Here is a 9,560-nt window from a genome sequence, read left to right on the forward strand (position 1 = left end):
TACTGATCTTCCAAGTGTGGCTCTCTCATATACTTGTGACAGAAAGAAAGATGAAGCATCAGCTCAAACAGAAAAGTAGGATATAAAAAGGGGACATTCTCAGTGGTCAGTCTGCCCAGCAGCATCAAACACAGCTGGACTCCATATTTATGGTCTGCACATGTACAACAACTACTTTTGCATCTATTCTGTTCACAGTCATCTCCATGCTGCTCTTTGTAGACCAGTGGATTGTCAGTGTGTCCAACATGGATCTGATGTTTGGCTCCATGATTTCAGTCTGATTGGGTCATTCATAAAGTATTCTGTCCCAGCTGCTGGAGGACAACATCATCACTTTTCTGAAGAAAAAGCTGAAGAAGATCCAGAAGGTTCTTAGTCCAGATCACCCAGAATCCTTAGAGAGCCAGTGGGGAGATCATGGACCAAAGAGGAGCAGCAGAGAGGCAATTGTGAAGATCACACTAGACTTCCTGAGGAGAATGAAGCAGGAGGAGCTAGCTGACCATCAGTAGAACAGTAAGAGGATTTCTATATACAGTGGCTTGCAAAAGTATTCGGCCCTTTTGAACTTTCCCACATTTTGTCACATTACAGCCACAAACATGAATCAATTTTATTGGAATTCCGCCTGAAAGACCAATACAAAGTGGTGTACACGTGAGAAGTGGGACGGATATCATACATGATTCCAAAGTTTTTACAAATAAATAACTGCAAAGTGGGGTGTGTGTAATTATTCAGCCCCCTTTGGTCTGAGTGCAGTCAGTTGCCCATAGACATTGCCTGATGAGCGCTAATAACTAAATAGAGTGCACCTGTGTGTAATCTAATGTCAGTACAAATACAGCTGCTCTGTGACGCCTCAGAGGTTGTCTAAGAGAATATTGGGAGCAACAACACCACGAAGTCCAAAGAACACACCAGACAGGTCAGGGATAAAGTTACTGAGAAATTTAAAGCAGGCTTAGGCTACAAAAAGATTTCCCAAGCCTTGAACATCCCACAGAGCACTGTTCAAGCCATCATTCAGAAATGGAAGAAGTATGGCACAACTGTAAACCTACCAAGACAAGGCCGTCCACCTAAACTCACAGGCCGAACAAGGAGAGCGCTGATCAGAAATGCAGCCAAGAGGCCCATGGTGACTCTGGACGAGCTGCAGAGATCTACAGCTCAGGTGGGGGAATCTGTCAACAGGACAACTATTAGTCGTGCACTGCACAAAGTTGGCCTTTATGGAAGAGTGGCAAGAAGAAAGCAATTGTTAACAGAAAACCATAAGAAGTCCTGTTTGCAGTTTGCCACAAGACATGTGGGGGACACAGCAAACATGTGGAAGAAGCTGCTCTGATCAGATAAGACCAAAATCGAACTTTTTTGCCAAAATGCAAAATGTGTGCCGGAAAACTAACACTGCACATCACTCTGAACACACCATCCCCACTGTCAGATATGGTGGTGGCAGCATCATGCTCTGGGGGTGCTCCTCTTCAGCAGGGACAGGGAAGCTGGTCAGAGTTGATGGGAAGATGGATGGAGCCAAATACAGGGCAATCTTGGAAGAAAACCTCTTGGAGTCTGCAAAAGACTTGAGACTGGGGCGGAGTTTCAGCTTCCAGCAGGAAAATGACCCTAAACATAAAGCCAGGACAACAATGGGATGGTTTAAAACAAAACATATCCATATGTTAGAATGGCCCAGTCAAAGTCCAGATCTAAATCCAATCGAGAATCTGTGGCAAGATCTGAAAGCTGCTGTTCACAAATGCTGTCCATCTAATCTGACTGAGCTGGAGCTTTTTTGCAAAGAAGAATGGGCAAAGATTTCAGTCTGTAGATGTGCAAAGCTGGTAGAGACAGACCCTAAGAGACTGGCAGCTGTAATTGCAGCAAAAGGTGGTTCTACAAAGTATTGACTCAGGGGGCTGAATAGTTACGCACACCCCACTTTGCAGTTATTTATTTGTAAAAAATGTTTGGAATCATGTATGATTTTCGTTCCACTTCTCACGTGTTCACCACTTTGTGTTGGTCTCTCACGTGGAATTCCAATAAAATTGATTCATGTTTGTGGCTGTAATGTGACAAAATGTGGGAAAGTTCAAGGGGGCCGAATACTTTTGCAAGCCATTGTAAACGTAAGCTGCTGGACAAATGAGCCACGAATATATTAAACACTGAACCAGTATGTATGGAGTTTTTTTTTTTTTTTTTTTTTTTTTTAAATTGGAGGAATGAGACTGTTATGAACATTTAGTAAAACATTCAATTCAATTTTATTTATATAGCACCAAATCACAACAACAGTTGCCTCAAGGCGCTTTATATTGTACAAAATAGATACAGAGAAAAACAACAATCATATGACCCCCTATGAGCAAGCAATTTGGCGACAGTGGGAAGGAAAAATTCCCTTTTAACAGGAAGAAACCTTTAACAGGAAAAACTCAATGCATCATGGGAATCCCCCGGCAGCCTACGTCTATTGCAGCATAAGTAAGGGAGGACTAGGTCGAGCCCTAACTATATGCTTTACCAAAAAGGAAAATTTTAAGCTTAATCTTGAAAGTTTGGAACCAGCTTCCAAAGCTGGTTCCACAGAAGAGGGGCCTGAAAACTGAAGGCTCTCCCTCCCATTCTACTATTAAATAGTCTAGGAACATCAAGTACATGAACTGTTGGTGCTTGGGTTTATATTTAATTATTGTTCTTTAGAATTTCCTGCTACCGTTTACCAAGTTGTCATGACTTGTCCGAGGTTTGCTTTATTAAAATCTCCTGCTACAATGTGGGTTGAGCCCGGATTCTTCTTTTGAAATGTACTCAGCACATCATGTAGTTCAGACAGAGCCATACCTGTGTCCGCTTGGAGTGGGATGTAGAGCACCATGGTGATTACCGAAGTGAACTCATAGGGCATGAGGGTGACACTTAATGCTCAGGTTTTTCCAGAAGAGGCAAGCAGCCACTGGAGAGAATAGAAATGCTGTTGGCGTTGCACCACTTTGTGTTTACCATGAAACACATTCCTCCTGATTTTGTTTGACTCTACCATTCTGTCAACGTGAAGCACAGAGAATGAATCCGACAGCTGGTGGGTGTCAGTCATGTCTCGGTGAAGCAAAGAATGTTGCAGTCCCTCATGTCTCGTTGGAAGGTGACTCTTGCTTTTAGGTTATCCAGCTTGTTCTTCAGCAACAGTAGATTAGCCAGCAGGATACTGGGGAATGCTATGTGACGTGCCTGCTGTCTCCGGCTGTTCTGAACACCAGCGCATTTCCCCGGGTGCTTCTTCGTTCTTCACCTCAGGTAAGCAACCTGTCCATTGTTGTTGTCTGCGCCACGGAGTATCTCAGTCAGCCATGATGGGTTGGGTTTAAGCGTCTAAGATTACATGTGCAAACTTGTTACCTGTTACGTTCCCCTGGGGGGTCTAGGCGGGGACCCAAACCCTCGAAACAGTGTCCCATGGGATAGCCAGGGCTTCGAACTATCACGTGTAGAGAACCCAGCAGGCAGCTAGCAGGCTTCACTGAAACACAGACATGATTGTTAGCAAGGGGTGCAGGTCTGAATGGTGGTTTTAAACATGAACTGGAGAAATGGTCAACCAGCGGCAACTCAGGGTTAGTTGGCCTCGTACACTGATTACGGGGTGCTACCGAGCAATTGTGCTCCAGGTTTAGCCTTTCCGTAGGCCTGGCAAGCTTGTCAGTTTGAGAGCCACGACTGACTTTTCTCAAAACAGGCCCCTTTTGTGTTGAGTGGGCTTTCTGTTTGAGTGCCAGTTTGACACAATTGGCAACCACATGGCCAAGCTTGTGACAGAAAAAACACAGTTTGGGCCTAGGTCCTAACACCATAACTGCATTTTCCTTCTTAGCTGGCCCACTCTTACCTCTCCAGGACGCGCTATGGTGCAGATGGATATCATGTCCTATATCACTTGCTTTATGAGTCAGCTTAAACTCATCTGCCAGGGTGGCAGCTTGCTGTAGAGTTGTAACCCTCTGTTCACTTAAATAAAGGGCCACAGACTTAGGAACAGAGTTTTTAAAATCCTCCACCAGCATAAGCTCACGTATGGACCCCACATCATTAACCTGGCTTGCCGCACACCACCTATCAAAGAGCCTCGCCTTCTCCCTGGCGAAGTCAAGATAGGACTGTCCCTGCGCCAACTCCAACCGTCGAAAATGCTGCCTGTAGGCCTCAGGTACCAGTTCATAGGCTTTGAGGACGGCCCTTTTGATCTTTTCATAAACTAGGCCGTCCTGCCCAGACAGACCAGAACACGCTTCTTGAGCCTTACCTGTCAACCGACACAGCAACATCACCCCCCACACATCTTGAGGCCACTGCAGTGCAGTTGCCAGGCGTTCGAACACACTGAAAAAGCTGTGAACACTGGATTCACAGAAGTCTGGAACCAGGTGAATGTTATTGCTCACAAACGAGCCTCTAGACACCTGTACACTAGCAGCTGTGTCAACCATTTTGGGGATGGTGAAGGGTTAGAAAAACACAACCTAATTAAGACAATTAACAGACAACTACACAATTTACTTTAGCTGACCAACTTACCTCTCGCCACACCCACCTTAACAAAAACAACTAACACAGTTCCTAAACACAACAACCTTGCCCTACCTATCTTCCGGAGCGTGCTGGGCTCGAGGCAACTTTAAAGGCAGAACTTCAGCGACCGGAGCCCTGAATTGCCTACCCCCGACAGAGAATTAATCCCCACCCAGGATTACTCCAAAAATAACAAAGGCAAAATAACAAAAGAGTGCCCGAAGGAGGAACTTAAAAAGCTCAGCTGGACACTCACCTACATTAACTGGGAAGTTATGGATCTCTAAAAGGTGACAAAGCGAGATAATGAAAAAAACCAAATCCAACACAGAACTCCCTTTTCAAATATCCCGGACGAGCCCCCACTTGTTACGTTCCCCTGGGGGGTCTAGGCGGGGAGGGGGAAGTAACAAAAGTGACCGGGTCAGAAAAAGGAGTCAAGAGGCGAAAGTTAAATAAAACAGTTTTATTGAAGTAATTAAACTAAAAGAGACGGACAAGCCGCTATCACCATAAAAGTAACACAAACAAAACTCAGGCGTTGGTCAGTAATGCCAAAATGTCAAAAGGAAAACACAGCTCACTAGCTGTACCCGCACAAATGGCACTCTGGCCCAGAGCTCACCCTGCTCTGGGCTTAAATACCCTTAATTGCTGATGGGAGTCAGCTGTGCCGGAGGGAAAGGTGGCATCTCAGGTAGGAGGTAGTGGGACACGCCCACACAGGCACCCTCAGGAGAGAGAGAGGCCCTGCTAGGGCCGTAACATTACCAATGTTGAGAAGCAATCTGCTGTCGTAAACTAAAAAGCCAGAAGATTTTGGAACATAGAACAAAGCAATAAATAAGTTAACAACTAAAAAGGTGCATAGTCTGTGCGGAGCGGTCGGGAAGGTGTCTGGACGTGGCCGTGCCATCTTGCTAATCCAAGGCTCCCGCAATTGTGTCCTCCTTCTTCCTGGATCTGAAGGACAGGTGGACCCACCCTATCCCAAGATTCATCGCAGCGTGGTGGTGGAACATATACTTGGGTCCAGAGATGGAGCTCTCTCTCTCTGAGACTTTGTGGCTGTTTTAAGATTGAATCTGGCTTCAGTTCAGTCTAATTTAGCAGCTCTGACATCAGAGATTGTAGGAGAGGCACAGCCACACCACAGCTGAGTTTCCCACCCGAAACAGAGCGTTAACATGACCTCTCTGGACTGTGTTGTTCACAAGGTTTGTTCTGGGCTTTTAAGTGGAGGGCTGGAGCTTGTGAGTAATGGAAGCTGCAAGCTGTGTTTGCACATGCTCAGTGTTAAAGGATGTTGGCTGGCTGTGAAAGCTAAATGCTCTCTGGTTAGAAGTAATATCACACATTAGGATAACTGTGCTAGCTCTGTGTCAGAGTACCAGGTCCTCGCTTTGATCACATGACTCTCAGTACACAGCATGATGTGTGCGCTGTAAACAGGAAGCAGAGGAGCAGGTCTGAGGCTGAGACTGAGGTCCAGATGTTTCCACATGTTTCAAGTCTGCTGTGTGTTTGATGATTATTTCAGGTATAGATGATGGAATATGACCAGTCTGATGTGAGTCTGCTTCTCTGACAGCGCCTAACCTCTCTGTGCTGCCCCCTGCTATCATTACTTACCGAGTCCTTGACACACTTACTACCACTTTATTAGGTACAGCTTGCTAACACAGGCTCAGACCTGCTTTGCCTTCAGAGCTGCCTTCAATCTTCATGGCTCAGAATCAGCGAGGTGCAGGAAACATCCCTTAGAGTCATGTGATCAGTGACGTCTTCTTCAGCACTGACAGATAGAAAACTGCCTCCACATAAACAGGATACATAATAATAATAATCAAAGAATGATTTTCAGCTTTTCAGCCCTTTGTCTGGGTGCTAATCCAGCTGTGTGTGTTTGTGATGACAGTAAATAAATGTCAGACTTACAGCTCCTGCTTTACTGCATTAAAGTGATCAGATGACTTCAGCGCTTTGACATGGATGGTAGTGAAAGCAGGAAATGACAAATGTAGCACAGCAGCAGCGTTTAACACGTCTGAGCTGGAAACACAAACTCAGGTGTGGAGTGGAGCTTGTTGATTGTATCTCCGTGTGAAGAAACTGTAAGTTTGCTTTGTTTCCTTCTTTAACAGTTTGACTGCTTGTTTCCGCTCTGTGATGTTTGGACCAAATGTTAAGCTCTTATATCAGGACAAACTTTGATCACTTTTGTGTTTGAAGACAATTCCACATGATTATAGATTATTGACTGATTGAATTCACACATGTTATCAGTCAGTAGGTCTGCACTAAAACATTTGTTATTGTGATAAACAGTTTAAATAGATCTGTGTGAAACTTTAGACTAATCAGACACTGATCATTAATCTGATTGAACATTGTATCCAGTTAAAGGGAAGATCAATCTGATAAAATCAGTTTTTTTGTTAAAAAGTTGTAATTCAGATTTTTACTTAAGTCTCATGAAAAACAAACAAATAAATTAAAAAACAAAACACAAAGTAAAGCAGTTCAGGTTTACTCTGCAGGAGTAAACCTGAACTGGGCTTTGACTCGAGTCATGCATAACATGCAGAAAAATATTTAGATGTAGCAGACATTTCCATGTCTTTGTGTTGTGCTGTTGTCATGTTCACGTTCACGTTCATGTTCACGTTGAATTCTGTGATTTTAATTGCTGGATTTGAGGTTTTTTTTTATTATTCTTGTTTTTATTTTTCAGTTTAAAGGTTTTAATCATCAATAGTAGGTCAGAATGTGGTCTCTTGAGTTTCACTGTGTATTACCCTCCTCTGAGGTTCCAAGCCTTTGAATTAAAAAAAAAAAGCTTCAAACTTTTTTTTCCCCTTTAACCTGTTTTCCGGAATAATACAGATCATCTAATATCAGAGTCCTTATAGAGCACGCACTCGGATAACTCAGTGCGATTTCAGTCTTTTGGAAATGTTAAGTTACGTAAAGATCTGAACTACTTTAACAGGATCAGAGGCTCATGTCTAAAAGATCTAGTCTGAGACCTCCTGATCAGCAGAGATGAAGACCTACAGAGCAGGAAGCAGCCTAATCCAGACTGTAAAAACAGAAGGAACTCACTAAAATATAATTTTAATAGTATGTAGTAAATATGCAGACACACACAAAGCGTGACAAGCTCAAACATGAGGAAGTGTTGGTTTAAAAATTCCTCTGCTGACAGGTAATTATTCTGGCGTCACAGAGACTGATGGAACTGAGAGCAGAACAGCAGGTGTATTTTTTATTATGTATTATTTCCTTTACATAAAATTAATCTGCTGTATGATCTGAATTAAAGTGTAAAACAAAGAAATTCCTGTTGTGTTTTGATGTTATATATATCTATTAGCTAACATCTTGTTATTGTTTCTGCTTCACAAAGATCAGGTGAACCGCAAACTGAAACTTTGATGCATTCAGTTACTCGTTTTTCCAGTTTAAACTTTCACGGAAGATTGTTTCTTTTGTATTATGCTAGCTAAAGACACGCAACATCATTCACAGCATTTTTGTTTATCACGAACATGATGTAAGACAAAGCAGAGAGCTAATAATGACTTAAATGGGTGCCTCAAGACCCACTTCCTCTATTCTCTGTCGTCATATTATAAATATTATTGGGATCACTATAATATTTTATACCTTATACCTTACCTGGTCTGTGTGCCAACTTTCTACTGGTTAACTAGCCACGGGAGACCGCCTTGGTGGATGAGGTGGTATCTTCAAGCAGTAGATTCTGTTTGTAGAGACAAAGTAAAAGCAGCCATCAGAAGAGAGTTGGGTTAGAGAGAAAGAGGAGAATTCAAATGGCTTTCAGAAAGATGATGAACTGAAAGAAATTAAGTAAATGATAGACATTATTATTTTGAACTTTGAATCACATAAAGTTATTCCAGTCATTAAATTCACCATAAATATATGCTAAATATAATCCTCAGTTACAAAAAATCTAACAATAACAGAAGTTAATGAGACTGTATTTACACAATAAACGAAAAGCTATATTGCTCAACTAGAACTGACAGCCAGAGAGAATGAAAGGCTGTAAAAGTTAAGTTAGGTACAGTGGCATCAAACCATCTGCACAGACAGCATGATAACACAGAGCTAGCCAAGAACACAGAGTGACGTTAAAGCTGCGTCTCTGCAGACCCCAGCACAGCAGCCAGAGCCTGAATTTCAACTGATGAGCAGTCACACTGCAGCCCTTGTTTTTACTTGTTCTTACTTGTTCATGTTTTTACAGTATAAACACGAAAATTTTCGTCTTTGCTTTGTGTTGATAGCTTTTGTCTTCATACCCTAAGAAAAAGATGGTATGTGTTCTAAATAGGTTATGCATTTGTGTTAGTGTGTGGAACTGTAGTTTATAGGCTTATATTGTTAAAATGGTAGCTATTAGACAGTTTCAGGTCATTTTATGGAGACATGAGAAAATAATTTAACACACAAACACACACACAGTTGCAGATGCATTTGTATGAAGGAATAGCTGATAGTGGAGCTGTTGTATAGATGTAGCATGAACTTGATTAAAAAAATTGTGCTTCTCATTAAAAACACTGCATCACAAATGTTGAATCTGCTTCAATAGAAGGTAATTATGACAATGATTACGAAATAATTACAAAATAATTATTACAAAATAACTACTACTACTAATAATAACTACTACTACTAACTCCTGTTAATAAACAGATGTGATTTAAGTAAAAGCACAGATGTCTCTGCGTCCACAGTGTTTGATCCTAGCTGTCCGTCTGACATACTTATGTCTAAATGTGTCCCCATTGGTGACAATCAATTACATCTTTAACTCTGCAACCTCCAGGTTTATGGGGAGAAGGAAAGCCGTACTGAACAAAGAGCTATGAGGAGCGTCTTATTATCAGTAAATTATTGTGTGTTCAGTTCTCTGCAAACTCAGGAGGAATAATTAGTTTGAAACT

Source organism: Aulonocara sp. 'chitande type north' Nkhata Bay, linkage group LG3 (assembly GCF_057382095.1).
Source record: "Aulonocara sp. 'chitande type north' Nkhata Bay isolate Kocher_YH1m ecotype deep benthic linkage group LG3, A_spYH_male_GT1.1, whole genome shotgun sequence".
Taxonomy (NCBI): domain Eukaryota; kingdom Metazoa; phylum Chordata; class Actinopteri; order Cichliformes; family Cichlidae; genus Aulonocara; species Aulonocara sp. 'chitande type north' Nkhata Bay.